Source organism: Hipposideros armiger, unplaced genomic scaffold (assembly GCF_001890085.2).
Source record: "Hipposideros armiger isolate ML-2016 unplaced genomic scaffold, ASM189008v1 scaffold_7, whole genome shotgun sequence".
NCBI lineage: Eukaryota > Metazoa > Chordata > Mammalia > Chiroptera > Hipposideridae > Hipposideros > Hipposideros armiger.
The window spans coordinates 5,973,376-5,989,394 of record NW_017731357.1 but is presented as its reverse complement, the minus strand read 5'-3'; the positions used below and the strand labels follow the sequence as shown (position 1 = coordinate 5,989,394).

Sequence of the window (16,019 nt, the reverse complement as noted above, 5' to 3'; positions counted from 1 at the left end):
AAAGTGGATGTATCCAGGATGTAGAGAGGGGACAGAAATCACACCAATTAGTTCAACAGAAGGAATTTAATATAGAGAATTGTTAACTAGGCAGAAAGTTGTTAACTAGGTAACTGAAAGGGTAAAAAGAGAACTCTAAGGTTGGACTCCCAGGGCTGAGGGGAAAAGGAAAAAGGATGGAATTATTAGAACCTAGAAGCCTGGAGGAGGGGCCCATGGGGCGGGGACCCAGACCGCTGAGAAGGGGGTGCTGCTCAGCTGGTGCTGGTGTCTCTGGTGTGAGGGCATGATGCAGCTGCTTCTATGAGTGTTGGAAAAACTGCAAACCAACTTCAACTGTTGCTGCAGGAAGGACCTGCTGCTGAAGTGAAGTATTGCTGGATGCTGCTCACAGCAATAGAAAGAAAACAGGAAGTAGCTTGTCCTTCCTTCTTCCCCAGCCTTCCAGTTTCCCTCTGTTGCCCTCTATGGGCAGAGCCTAACAGGGAACAGCTGGCAAAATGACTGCGGTTTTCAGAGTCCCAACCCCAATGTTGCAAAGGTGACTACAGAAGAGTTGGGCTTAGAGCTGGGAGAGAATAACATAATAAATGGCAGTATTGGTATTAGAAGCAAGTTTAAACTCAAATCTCCAACCTCAGCATGGCAACTGCTGTTCCTTCCGGACCACCTGAACACTGAGGTGTATTTTCTGGTGAGTAGAGGGTCTCTGGACTGGGAGACATTAAGCGCTATTGAAGGTGGGATCCTATATTGAAAATAGCGATTAAGTGAAGGCTTACTGAATATCAGGACCTTAGTCCTATTCTCCCAAATGACCTCCACTGAAAGTCAGATATATATTCTCCAGGTAGCGTATTGGAAGCTTCTTCTCTGAGAATCTGACAGGCCGAGACCAAAGACCTAAATATCCTGATGTCAGTATAATAGACTAAATAGATTACAGTGAAATCTATAATCAGTAACCCCCACCAAGCTCTCTTCTAATCAGGTTTTTGTGTTATAATATTAAGTGTGAACAGATAGCCTAGGATTACCAGACATCTCAGGAAACTTTAACATGCAAGACAGAGTCCAAAATACATAGAAAAAAAGAACTTGGAAGAAACATAGACTATGCTGAGCATTATCATCTTTGGTATTTAATATTTTCTGAGAATAAGAGAAGACATTGCAACCAAATAAAAATAAAAGATTTAGAGAATAGAAAAGAATTTTTAGAAATTAAAAATAGGATATCTAAAGTGAAAAACTCAAGCGGAGGGTTGGAAATTAAAGTTGAGGAAATCTCCCAGAATGTGGAGCAAAAAGATAAAAATATGGAAATGGGAGATAAAAGATAATAAAATCATTGAGTCAGTCAGGAATTCCAACATGTGAATAATATGAGTTCCAGAGTAAGAACACATGGAAAATAGAAGGGCGAAATCATCAAAGAAATAATTCAAGAAAACTTTTTTGACTTGAAGGATACATTTCCAGATTGAACTGACTCAGTGTATGAGCTCAGAAAAAAACAACTATAACAAGGCCCATAATCATGAAACTTTAGAACACAAGGTGCAACAGAAAGATTCTGTGAGCTGCAGGAAAAAAAATTAGTTACACCAGGCCTGGGCCAACCTCAGGAACCTCTGTTAGAACCTCAACCTGCTGCCCAAGTACTCTGACAATAATTATATGCAACTATAATAAATAGCTATCATTTATTAAGCACCAAAGACTTTACATTTGTCATCTCTCTTAATTCAATAACCATCCAACAAATCAGATCATCCTATGCCCATTTTTAAATAATGAGGCGATTGGAACTCTAGGAGGTATGTGACTTGACTAAGTTCACACAGCTGTTAAGAGTTAATCACGGGGCCGGCCGAGTGGTGTGTTGGTTAAGAGTTGGCTCGGGACGTCAGCTCTGAGCAGCAGGGCCCCAGTTCGGATCCCACATGAGGGCCAGTGACGCTGCGCCCTCTACAGCTAAGATGGTGAACAACAGCTCAACCTGGAGCTGGGCTGCTGTGAGTCACTGGAGACAGCGTAGGCTGCCAGTGTGAGCGGCCGGCAGCTGGTGTGAGCTGCCAAGAGCCGCTGTGAGCGGCCGTTCAGAGGCTGGTGACCAATCTGCCTCACCCGGGAAGAGCGCAATGATAATACCAACATGGACCAGTGAAGCAACGTCCTCCACAACTAGACTGAAGAACAAAAGGACAGCAACTTGTCTGTTCCCCTTGCCCAATTCTCCAGTGCTGTTCCCCTCCCCCAATTCCCCAATAAAACCTTTTGAAAAAAAAGTTAATCACGACAATAGCTAACATATATTTAGTGCTTACTATATGTCAGCTATCCCACCTAGCCACATCCATCCCACCCCTTACCTGTTAACAGAATCCAAATTTTGTTTAGATATCTATTCCTCAGGAAAAGGGACCTTATCTCCAGCGTGACTGTCCAAGTCAATCAGGCTGATCTATTCCCTTTTGTCAGTGGTTGAATTAAAGGCAGGCTGTGATCCAGCTCTGGCCAAAGATGTGGGAAGGGAAGTCAGTGAGCAATTTCTAGGAAAGGTTTTCTCACTTTTAAAAAGACACAAAACAAAGAGATGACTCTCTTCTGCTACTCCGTATTGCAGTGACTGAGTGCGATGCCTGGAAATATGGCAGCCATCCTATGACCATGAGGGGAGACAGCCTAGGAAAGCCAACAAGCTGATGTTGGAAGAGCATAAAGCTGGAAAGAGCCTAGGCCATTGATGAACTAACCAACCCTGAAACTTCCTTACTTTTAGACTTCTTGCTATATGAGATAATAAATTTTCTTATTTATTTCAGAAAAAAATGAGTTAACATAGGGTCATGTAATCAAAATGGGTCTGAATTTCTCCATAGTAACACTTGGGACCTAAAAGATAATTAAGCCTTCAGGATGCCAAGGAAAATGAATTCCAACCTAGAATTCTATACCTGCAGAACAATCAATTAATGTGAGGATAGATTTAAAGACATTTTCAGATACGCAAAGTCTCAAAAAATTTACATCCCATGCACTCAATTCTCAAAAGCTACTGGAACTGTTCCATCAAAATAAGGCATAGAACCAAGAAAGAGAAAGATGTGGGAACCAGGAAACAGGGGATGTAACTCAAGAGAGAGATGACAGGAGCTCGCAGGGTAATAATAAAAGGAAACTCCAAGACAGCAGTTGAGCCGGAGGAGTACAGAGCGATGGATATAGATTGGTACAGGTCAGATATCTCCAGGAAAGAGTTCTTCAAGACAATGAAATTGATGGAGTAATTGATGAATTTGAACATATTGAAAGGAGATTTAGACAATAAAGGGAGATTTGGGGGATGAGTTCATTATAAATGTATAGGAAAAGACACAAATGAGAAAACTAGGAAAACGTAATTTAATTCCAGGAAAAAGAAAAAGTTGAGTGAGCAAGGAAAAGTAATCATGGGGTACTACACAGCTTAGCCATCAATTACCTTTACATAATCATAATAATATAAATAATGACTATTGGTTGAGCCAAATTATGATATATCTATATTGGGAGGATTGGGAAATGGAAAGTGGCTGTATGTGGTAAGCAAGGAGGGATGTAATTAGTGATAGGGCAAAAATCTTCATTTTTCAAATAGAGACATCAATAGATAATGCCTGCACTTCACAAGGCAAGAGCTGTCACTATAAGCATGTTATTTAATACTATGAAGGGAGAAAACAAAAGAAACACTTAAGAGAAAAGCAAATGGTTGCTCTTTGCCTTCAAAAGCAACGATTTGCTTTTGAGGAGTGGGAAATGGAGGCAATGGGGTGCATAGGACTGTTCTTTTTCTTCATGATTAGCTTTGTAGAACTGATTGACTATTTAGGAGTTTGGATAACCTTAGTGATAATAAACAGTAGATTTAAAGCATAAGAAATAAAAAAAAATGGGCTGGCCGAGTGGCACGTTGATTAAGAGTTGGCCTGGGGGCCGGCCGAGTGGTGTGTTGGTTAAGAGCTGGCTTGGGATGCCAGAGGGCCCCGGTTTGGATCCCACATATGAGGGCCAGTGACACTGCCCTCTACAGCTAAGATGCTGAACAGCAGCTCAACCTGGAGCTGGGCTGCCGTGAGTCGCCGGCGACAGCGTAGGCTGCAGCCCCTGCTGCAGTGGGTTGCCATAAGCTACCGTGTGTAGCCAGCAGCCAGCATGAGCGGCCAGCAGCTGCTGTGAGTGGCCGTCCAGAAGCCAGGCGACTGATCTGCCTCACCCGGGAAGAGCGCAATGATGGTGCCAACTTGGGCCAGTGAAGCAACATGCTCCACAATTAGACTGAAGAACAAAAAGGACAACAACTTGTCTGTTCCCCTTCCCCCAATTCCCCAGCGCTGTTCCTATCCCCCAATTCCCCAATAAAAATCTTTAAAAAATAAAAAATAAAAAAAGAGTTGGCTTGGGACGCCAGCTCTGAGTAGCAGGGCTCCAGTTCGCATCCCACATGAGGGCCAGTGACACTACGCCCTCTACAGCTAAGATGGTGAACAACAGCTCAACCTGGAGCTGGGCTGCCTCAATCGTTGGGAAAGGCGTAGGCTGCAGCCCCTGCTGCAGTGGGGTGCCATGAGCTACCTACCATGTGTGGCTGGCAGCCAGCTTGAGCAACCAGCAGCTGGCGTGAGCTTCCATGAGCCGCCGTGAGCAGCCATCCAATGGCCGGCGACTGATCTGCCTCACCTGGGAAGAGAGCAATGATCACAATATCAACATGGGCCAGTAAAGCGACACCCTCCACAACTAGACTGAAGAACAAAAGGACAGAAACTTGTCTGTTCCCCTTCCCCCGATTCCCCAGCACTGTTCCCATCCCCCCAATTCCCCAATAAAATTAAAAAAAAAAGAAATTAAAAAAAATGTTTTTAAGGAAAAGAGCCAGTTAGCTCCAAGGCAAATAAGTGTTATTCAAGAGAGGAAAGAACATGAAATGTGCTCAGCTGTGATCACATACGAGTTACATAACGTGCCACCGATGTTCTCTTTGCCTTCAGGTCCATCTGCGCTTCACCCGCTCTGTGCCCAGGAGGCAGAACTAGACGGACTTCACCTACTGGTTGCGGTCCTCTGGCTTCCAGGTGGGTTCTGCCTTGGAGAGTTCCAGCAGGAGAGCAGAGGGAGGTAGGAGGACTGGTGGAGGTATATTGTTTCTGGCTGTCTTCCTTGCATGGTCATTTCAGGCTGGTTGTGTGCCTTCACAAAGGTTACAGCAGCGATCAGGCGGCTCTATCTAGACAGCTCTTGATCTCCAGGTTCTTTGGGGCCTATGAGTGGTAATGGAGCCCCACAGTTTTACCAGCTCTATCTCTAGCGGTTTCACTATACCTGGCCCATACTTTTACAAATGGTCCTTTATCAAACTCTTCTCAAATTACCGAATTTGAATGTACCATCTGCTTCTTGCTAGGACTCTAACTGATACACACAACCATGATCATGTAAACAATGAATGTTGACTTAATAAAAAGCCCATGATATATTGGGAGGTAAGGAGGGAAAATACATGTGTATTTGAAGACGGTACATGGAAGGGAGCTAAAGCCTCATTTTCCATGAGAGGAAAATGGATTATATCCACTTTAAAAGCCAAAATCAGAAATGGGAGTATATTCATATTATTTAGAAATATAGAAGTAAATCTCAGAAGGAATAGCAAGCATTGAGAAAATAAAGATGTGTCTGATTTACTATTTGAATATCTGAGGAATAGCTTTTAAAATTGTGTTTTTTTGGATTGTGGTTCGAGACCCATTAGTAGTATTTGAAGTCGACTTAGTGAGCATCTGTCCATTCCTTTATAAATTACAACAGAGTAGGGAATTATCAGCATTTATCACAAGTAGTAAGAGTAAATATGGTTTTGTTAAGCTAAGTTTTATATTTCTCTGTGTGTGTGTGTGTGATGTGAAATGTATTTGAGTTGGGCTCAGAAAAGCTTGAAAGTCACTATTCTAAAAGATAGAATGGTGGCTGAGACAGGGCAGAGAAGTAACTATCTTAACCAAATGGGGTTAAAGGGTTATGTTCTTCTCGGTGGATGCAGTTATGTTTCGAACGGCTGACAGGAGTAATAATTCATTGCACTTGTGTGAGGCCCTGTCAGATTAACAGTCCCACATGCAGCTCTTAATATATTCACCCTGCGCATTATAATGTTCTTGGTTTACCAGCTAATAAAGAAATAAATCCAGAGCCTCTCTGTTGGAACGATATATTGCTTTATCATGGAAGCCACTGCCTACAAGGAAATATAATTGTTCAGGATGGGGCTGGGGGAACACCACAAGAAGGCTAGCAAGCAAGGATAAAAATTACATTCAGTACAGTGGAAATGGGATGGAAATTTAGACCTATTTGCAGTGAACTGATATTTAAACTACCAGCCAGGTGATTCAGGGCTAAAGCTAACTGAGTTCCTAGAATGTGAAAAGAAAAATACTATCTCATAGGAATAAGCATTTAACTCTCCTTTTCTTAGAGATAGAAAATGAGGTCCAGGGTGAAATAAATTGAAAAATTGTAGTTTTCAATCTAGGAAAGAAGTGAATTGAAATTAAATCTTCCTGAAGGCACCATATTTATCCTACATAGTTGAAACTATATATAATTGTGGAATTCCAACTGTATTCTATAATTTATGTAATTCTATAATTTTTGAATACATAGATTGAGTGGAAAATGAGGAACTAAGCAAACCACAATTGTCCCACCAACTTGGGTAAAGTGAGTAACAGGTGGCACTGAAAAAGCGATAATTTCCATGCACCAGAAAGTCCATCTGTTTGCGTTCAACACAAATAAAAAGTACAAAATTTTTTATAATGAGAATAAACCCTGATCAATGCTTTCAAGTATATTTTTTTACTGTAACCACTAATTGTGAATGGATCAGCAATTAAAAGTTGGCCTTTGGGTGACTGATTAGCTCAGTTGGTTAGAGGTTGGTGCTGATAACACCAAGGTTGCTGGTTCAATCCCCAAATGGGCCACTGTAAGCTGTACCCTCCTTAAGAGAGTCAACTATGCCATTGTAGCATGAAAGCAATGTGTAACCAATGACCACGGCTGTTCACCAATTAAAAAAAAAATTGAAAAAAAAAAAAAAGGACTGAGATTGCTCCTGATCTTTCATGGTCCTTGTCCATAAAAAAAAGAAAAGAAAAAAAGTTGGCCCTTACACAACAGTTTTTTAACCCAGTGGTATATTCAGGTCTGTGTGACAGTGTGAGGGTGAAAGGTAGCCTGAAGGGTCAGCCCTGGAGCTCTGGTTTCAGGAAAAAGTTCACCACTCCACTGAGAATACAGAAGCAGCAAGAAGCTTATGCTCACTGACGTCATCACTTCCTCATTCTTCAGAGTGTGATAACGAACTGAAAGGGTGAAATGAAGTCTGCTTCTCACCCCTCATGCTCTTACGTCCAGCAGCACACAGTGTATGACTCTGAGCCAGGCACCCCAGAGGGCCACAAAAAGTTGGAGATGGGGTTCTGCCCTTGAAGAGGTTTTTGTCTCGTTAGGTCCTCAGGAAACAACTAGAACATGATATCAACAGCATTTAATAAAGAGATAAGTTGTGTGGATTGAGAAATAAGTTCATGGGCCGGCCGAGTGGCTCAGTTGGTTAAGAGCTCGCTCAAGAGTTTGAGCTCTGAGCAACAGCGGTTCGAGTCCAGCCCGAGCTGAGCAGCCGCTGAGCTGCCAACAGGTAGCAGGATGGCTCAGCTAAAAAAAAAAAAAAAAAGAGAAATAAGTTCAGCTGAAGAAATCCACGTTCCTGATGCCATTCTAGGGCTTGTTTGGAGAAGTCCTGCCACCTGTGAGTGGGCTGCTGAACAGAGTGAGGCTCTCATGTTCTACAGTGTGCTTGGCTGGGCCAGCAAGTGAATAAGGGCCAACATGCACTTTTGAGTTCCCTGCTGAAACCTGCTAACCTTAAAAGCTGATCTGCGCAGGCTCTCAAAATCCCAGATACCTGTCTGCCGTAGGCTACCATTTACCCCCTGATAGGCTATAGAAAGCTTGATTACAAGAAGTAAGGCATCAGGATAACCAAGTCCCACAGACTGCCCGCCAAGCCTGTTTTCTTCCTGAAGCAACCACGCCGTGAGATGGTCATACAGAAGCACACAGCAGGTGCATCAGGTAGGTTGTTTGTTGCAAACAACATCCAATCTGATTGTTTAAACAAAAGGGAATGCATTGAGGGGTAACAGAGGAGGTCACAGAAAGTGCTAGGATGGTGAGAGAATCAAGCTTGTAAGTCTGAACTGTGCCCAAACAGCTGCCACTGCTGGGCATGAGCACCGCAGCTCACGTGGCCAATGCTGGGCATAGGCCACTCCCACTACAACCTCTGCCACTGCTATCCTGAAGGCTGGAAGTCACTCCTTCAGACTCTGCCATTCTCGCTAGAATGGATTCTGTGCCGTGCCTCTGACTTTACTCTTTTCCAAGTCTTTCACGGGAGCATCGTTACATACCCACACCCTGGGTGCAAGTAAGTCTAAGAAAGCAAGTTTCTGCCTTCTGCCCAGCGAGGGAAATGTACACAGTTCTAACCTAGGGAGAGTGTGCAGAGGTTCTAGGGCAGCCAAAAGGCATGGGGGAAATGTTCATCTGTTACGTGAGCCTAAAGCAAAAGGTATGCAGAGTTCCACAACCACATTGCTGTTCACCTCTGTACGCGCTGCCTCAGGGACATTTGAAACATGTCCTGTCCCATCCATTAGAAGGGCATAGTGACTCCCTGGATCTTCAAAGATCATGGGATGCTTGCACAGGTGGGGTGAACTAGGGCGGCAGCAACAGCAGCAGGCAAGAGCTAAAGAGGGACAAATGGCTTAGGAAGTGCCTTCTGACACACACGACACCAGTGATTCTCTGTGCTGATGTTACTCACTGAGGAGAATCCTGAACTGTAGTCCAGATGCCCATGTGCCTGATAAAACCACACACTGAAATAGGAGTTCAGTTTCCCCTTCAAAGCTGGAACATAAGGTCTCAGCAGGGGATAGCAGTTATATTAGTATCCTGTGGCTGCAGTAACAGATGACCACAAACTGGATGACTTAAAACGACACACATTTTTTTCTCTCACAGCTCTGGAGGCCAGAAGTCTGAAATCAGTATCACTGTGCCAAAATCAAGATGTAAGTAGGGCCACACTTATTCCGGAAGCTCTAGGGATGAGTCCTTTCCTTGTCTCTTCCAGCTTCTGTAGCTGCAGGCATCCTTTGGCTTGTGGCCACATCACTACAATTTCTGCCTCCATCTTCACATCACCGTGTATGTGTGTGTGTGTGTGTGTGTGTGTGTGTGTGTGTGTGTGTGTGAAATATCCCTCTTATAAGGATAAATGTGATAGCAAGCATTTAGGGCCTACGTGAATAATCTAGGATGAGCTCTTCATCTCAAGATCCTTAATTAATTACATCTGCAAAGACCCTTTTTCAAAGTAAGGTCACATTCACAAGTTCTAGGGGTTAGGACCTGATATCTTTGGGGGACATTATTCAGGCTAGGACAGTGGTAGATGAGGGCTGTAGAAGAAGATAGGACTAGAAGAATGAGGCAAGACTGGTGCCAATAAATTATAATGTAGCCAGGTCCTTTCCAAAGTCCCCTCAGCCAACCTCTAGCATCCTCGGAATTTGGCAAAACTTAATGGCCCCTGCCCCAGACTTAGTTGTTAGAGTAATTAATTCCTTTGACATGAAGTTGGCTTTAAAGCTGACATGAGTAAAGCCACTTGGAAATTAAAACAAAGGTTGTTAGTTAAGACTATCTCTTGACGAGTATAGATACAAATATAAGTTTGGTCTCATATTTGTTATGTAGTTACTTTAGACAACTGATTTTTGCTGGCTGAACTATGGCTAACTACAAAGTAGCACCAAGGGCTCGTCTCAGATCCTGCATTTGCATCCTGCTCTGCCTCCCCTAATGGTTTGATCTTGAGCAAGTTCTTTAGCTCCCTGCGCCTGTTTTCTCATCTCTAAAAGAGGGACAATAACAATACTTAATCTCATGGATTTGTTATAAGGCTAAAATGAGATACTGTGTGTAAAGAATACCTGGCACACAGTAAGCGCTGAATAAATGTTAGCCCTTGATGTTGTTGTTTTAGTAATTGCTATTAGTACCGTTTCCATGCTATTTTATTTAATCCTTTTTATGCAAATATGGTATATATGAGCCAAACCATCCTAAAGCAGCCCTTAGAACAAGACAAAATGAGTTTACCAGCAACTCTATAAAAATGGAAATTTAAACATTAAAGTTTGTTGAATGGGAGGAAAATAAAAGCCCAACATTAGAGTATCATATGAGTCTCAAATAAATTAAATGATATTGTTCTTTGTGTATCACAACAATGATTCAAATACAGTGGCAAGAATTTTTCTCCACATAAAAGGTTTTTACAGACCTCAAGATGTAGAGTCTATCTTTCAGGCTTTAAATAGGTTCTTTCATAATTTTTTTAAACATACATGTTTTCATGCAGGACAGCAGGGCACCTTTATTAACAATGTTTATCAGTTAAATAGTAAGTTGTCCTAAATATCTTGACATGTTTTACCCTAATCAGGTGGAATCAACAAGCAAATATATGCATATAACTTATATTTCTGTTTATATAGTCTCAAGAGTATTTATTTGTTTAATAAAGCCTACAGTGTGGCTGGTAATTGGAACTCTTGACTGAACCAGGTTCCCTTATACAAGACGCAAGACTTATGAAATGTTATAACTGAGTCACAAAAGCCCTTTTAAGCAAATTAATGGTCACTGATGGAAATAATCAAGGAGTACCAACAAAATTTCAATTAGGTCATTTCACTAATTTTTTTCTCCTTTCCTTAGCACTTGGTCGTTTATCCTTGCTATATTGCCATAGTTTTAAAAATTCAAAACAATTCTTTTATTTGACATTATTTTTGTCTATTGGTGGTATATTCTGACTGCAACGTAGGAAAAGTTTCATTAAACTTTATTAGCATAATCAACACAAACATATTGGTAGGATTTCTACTCTCCAGTGTTTAGAAAAGCAGCTTAGGGCCAGCCGAGTGGCGCGATGGTTAAGAGTTGGCTTGGGACGCCAGAGGGCTCCGGTTCGGATCGCACATATGAGGGCCAGTGACACTGCCCTCTACAGCTAAGATGCTGAACAACAGCTCAACCTGGAGGGGGCTGCCATGAGTCGCCGGCGACGGCATAGGCTGCAGCCCCTGTGGCAGTGGGTTGCCATGGGCTACCGTGTGTAGCCAGCAGCCGCAGTGAGCGGCCGTCCAGAAGCCGGTGACTGATCTGCCTCGCCCGGGAAGAGCGCAATGCTGGTGCCAACTTGGGCCAGTGAAGCAAAGTCCTCCACAACTAGACTGAAGAACAAAAAGACAGCACTTGTCTGTTCCCCTTCCCCCAATTCCCCAGCGCTGTTCCCATCCCCCCAATTCCCCAATAAAAATCTTTAAAAAAAAAAAAGAAAAGCAGCTTAGTAAGTTTAGAGAGTATATATGAAGAGATCATTTTAATATATTTTTGTCTTTATTATGGTCTCTTAAAATATGATTTGTACCTTAGAATCCACGTATAAGTGAGATCATATGATATTTGTCTTTCTCTGACTGACTTATTTCACTTAGCATAATGTTCTCTAGTTCCATCCATATTGTTGCAAAGGGTACTATTTCCTTCTTCTTTATAGCTGAATAATACTCCATTGTGTAGATGTACCAACGTTTCTTTTTTTTTTTTATTGTTAGTTTCAGGTGTACAGAACAATGCAATAGTTACCCTTTTCACCCTCACAAAGTAACAACCCCCCACCCCCCATCCACTGCCCTCCCACCCCCATATCATGCTTATCTATTACAATTCCATTGAATCCGTTCCCACACTCTACTCCGTGTCCCGAGGTTATATGTATATATAATTATAGTTGACATACAGTGTTATTCAACATCAGTTTCAGAAATACAATGCGTTGGTAAGGCCTCCACATCAACTATGAAGTGGACTCCCCAAAAGGGCAATGGATGGGAGAAGTGGATGGAGATAGTCTCAGAGACACAGAGGAAGAACTGAGGGTTGCTAGTAGGGAGGGGGTGGGGATGAAGGAGAAGGGAAGGGATGAGACAATACAATTGGGTAATTGTAATTTGGCCGCAGGGATAGAAAAAGACAGTTCGAGGAATACAATCAATAATGTTGTAAGCATTTCTTAGGGGGCCAGATGGACCCATGTCCTTTTGGGGAGTCCACTTCATAGTTGATGTAGAGGCCTGACCACCGCATTGTATTTCTGAAACTGATGTTGAATAATACTGTATGTCAACGATAATTATATATACATAAATAACCTCGGGACATGGAGTAGAGTGCGGGAACGGATTCAATGGAATTGTAATAGATAAGCATGATATTGGGGGTGGGAGGGCAGTGGATGGGGGAGGGGGGTTGTTACTTTGTGAGGGTGAAAAGGGTAACTATTGCATTGTTCTGTACACCTGAAACTAACAATAAAAAATAATAATAAAATAAATATATATATATATATATATATATATTGGGGGAAAAAATATGATTTGTAAAATCTTATTTTCTAGTGAGCTCAGATTTGAAAATGAAAAGAGTTAGGATCCCTCTAAAATCAGGTAACAGCTGTGTCTAAGTTTGAGTACAGAGGATTGAGAAAAGCAAAAGTTGGGCTTTTTTAAGCTAATGGTTTTTTTTAGGGAGACATTAGGAGAGCTTTTTTCTCCCTCTAGAATAAAAGGGGGAAAGGGCTTTGATGCCTGGTATAGGTGAGAAATCCCTGAGTGGTGTTTATGATCCTGGAAGACTTTAGCCCCTTAAAAGATTTAGTGTGAGTTTAAACACACATTGTTGTCAATCCTGGAGAGTTGGTGATTAAAAACCATTACACTTAGTGATTGTTTGTTTATATTCCCCTAATTGTTCTCAGATTTTCTGTTATCTTCATTTATACCTTAGTTGGAATTCCTACAGAAGCTGACTATGAGACAGGGGTTCAAGGGCAATAGTTTATTTGAAAGGTGAAGGAGAACATGAGTAGGGGAGTAGGGAAGTGAGTGCATGAAGGGAAGGCATTAAAGGGTGGATTATCCAGCAAGACACAACCGTGGACCACTGGGGCCTAAACCTACTGGAGAACTCTGGGAAACGGTCTAGAACACAAGCCTCAGAGTCATCCCACATTGCCAGTGAGGGCGCTGGGGTATTTACACACTAACAAGCCATAGTCTTTGGTTGAGGGTTGCTCCTGGGGTTATCAAAATCCTTGGCATTTGCAGCCTGCCATACTCTGGGCCCAGCCCTCGGGCAGATACAGGCAGTTGGAGCACACGGAAGTGGTAGCACACCAAGAGTATCTGCTATAGGTTACCACAGAGGATTTCTGTGGGAAATGAATTATTGCCGAAAACAAATTTAGAATAGGGGCAGCCAGTTGGCTCAGGTAGTTAGAGCACAGTGCTCGCAACACCAAGGTTGCCGGTTCGATCCCCACATGGGCCACTGAGCTGCGCCCTTCACAACTAGATTGAAACAACTACTTGATTTGGAGCTGATGGGTCCTGGAAAAACATACTGTTCCCCAATAGAAATTAAAAAACATAAAGAATTTAGAATAATGCCTGGCACAGAGTAAGAATTCAGCGTTCAGTTGTTTTGATAGCATTTGCTTGCTTTTTAAAAAACATGTATTATGAACCATTCTTGTTGTCCAGGAACTTCTTTTTCTCTGCCTGCACCTTAAATGCTGGTGTTCCCCTCTCTCCTTACTCAACACCCTCTTCCTGGGCCACCTATGCCTGTGTCATCCAGTGGTCACTTTCTCAACTAATGCACTTATCCAGAACACGCCACCCTCTGTGTCCTAGACTTCCTCTCACAACTGCCAACCTGAGAACTCTTCTTTGATCATACAGCTCCTCAGACTCACCCTGCCCCATCTGAACCCCAGCCCCTGCTAATGCAACTTCCCTCCATGTCTGTCAGTGGCTCCACCACCAGAGACTCCCCATTCTTCATCTTAGGCCAGGGCCCTTGGGCCTAAACTCTTTCACGGTGTTCAGCTAGCAAATCCACCAGGTGCTTGGCCCTACTCCCACCGCTACCTGTTCTAGGGTCAACCTCATAAGATCAGGTTGGCAGAGATCTGGACTCTAGATCAGGAAGGCAGGCACTTTGGAGGGAAGTTCTGTCCTTGACACGTCTGGACGAGAGGGAGGGAAGGAGGAGAGACAGCACCCTCTAATTCTCCCGCCACCCTGGATGCTTGAATGAGCCCTTTGGCCTCAATCATTTGAGGAGAAGATGGCTCCAAGTATCCCAGCTCCCTTAGAGGGACAAAGGAAGTCCCACAGCTCAATTATTGCAGGACAAACTGTAAACAGGGTCTTTCTTGTTTTGCCTGGCCTTAAAACAATAAATAAAATAAAATAAACAAAAGACCTTGTTAATCATCAAAAAACCAAACCAAACAAACAACAACAACAACAACAAAAACTTTTCCCAGAACAAGGGGGCCTAGTAGCACGATGCTATATAGCGAAGGGAGACTAGTCAAGTAATGCTTCAGAAAATAAGAAAGAAAAAAAAGTCTTCTTTAGGGGATTTTCTATTCCCTCTCTAGAGCTTGAAGGGATACATTTTAATGCAAAAGGAAAGGGAAAAAAACCCCACGTATTTAATCACCTGTGGCTGAGCACTCTGTCTGGGTGGTATTTTTAGCTGGTGCCCCGTGATTCTCATGTAACCTGGCCCAGACAAACACTGGCCCCAGGGTAAGGGTAGTAGCCTAAGGGTAACATCCAAAAGCCCGTCAGCGTCCAGCCTCTGCTCACCTCTTTGGGCCCCTCTCCTGACCCTCTTGGCCTGAAAACATCAGCCCCAGCAGCACAAGAGGCTGGAATGTCTTTTTACGCCTCCCTCTGCTCAGCCCCTTTCACCTGCTGACAGTTATTCAATGGTTTTCTCCATTTTAGCTCCAAGTTGAGTTCGATACCACTTCTCTGGGACCTGCTAATGCCTTATGTGTATGTACACCCCTGGTCATTGCCCTTATCTCACCATGTTAGAATTATTTATTTGGCTCTATCTCCTTTAATAGCCTGTGCAAACCTTGAGAATAGGGACCAGATAGTATTCCTCTATGCACCTCCAGTATGGCTGGCCCGCTGGCCGAGTACAGAAAGAAAGAAGCGAGGGAGGGAGGAAAAAAGAGAGAGACTGTAATAGTTTGGGTCTTCAGAGACATGTCACTAAGATGGGATAAAACCCGCAAGAAGTTTATTACAGAAAACAAGATGAGATGGAAAAGACTGGGCAACCTAGCAGACCTCCACGCTGGTCTGACCTGTGAAGGAGAGAGGACAAAGAAGAAAGGAAGCATTTTAGACTGCAGTTTAGTCTAGGGAAGGCTTGACAAGGTCAAAGGGGAGCCCTTGAGCCAAAGTTGCCTGTCTCTCAGGACCGGGCCTGCCTTAGTATCCCTGCTGCATTCAATCATTGGTGGGAAGCAGCCTGTGGGAAGCATGACCTTAGCACTAGTTCGTTGATGGATTTCAGAGGCTGCAGCTTGGGCCTACAATTACACTTCCAGCAGTCAGACATCTGAGAGGTGAATTTTCATGAGGGAGGGAGGGAGGACGTACTGAATTAAAATCTCCAGGGAAAGACCTAGGAATTTTATGTTTTTAAAGGCCTCAGAAGATTCTAAAGTATAATCACGCATCAGGAAACAATCACCACCTCTTGAGGGCTGATCTTCCTAACCTGGACCTAAAATGCACCAATAAACCATTACAGCTGGTCATCACAGGGCTGAATTCTATTGGGTTGTCAGAAAAGTCATGACATATTTTTTCTGTTTTTCGTTGCATAAATTCGTCATGACTTTTCCAACAACCCAATAGTTCCACCCTTGTGATTCACTTGATGGCTGGCTCTGT

At 43.0% G+C, this 16,019-nt stretch overlaps 1 long non-coding RNA gene across 1 annotated transcript in view; it reads left to right on the top strand.

The window, feature by feature from the left end:
• Positions 1–5,120, top strand: part of LOC109386659 (uncharacterized) — a 105,626-nt gene extending 100,506 nt beyond the window's left edge. The window contains exon 4 of the long non-coding RNA XR_002124825.1: positions 5,037–5,120. This is a non-coding gene — a long non-coding RNA (uncharacterized LOC109386659). The remainder of the gene's footprint in view (positions 1–5,036) is intronic.
• The last annotated feature ends 10,899 nt before the right edge of the window (positions 5,121–16,019 follow it).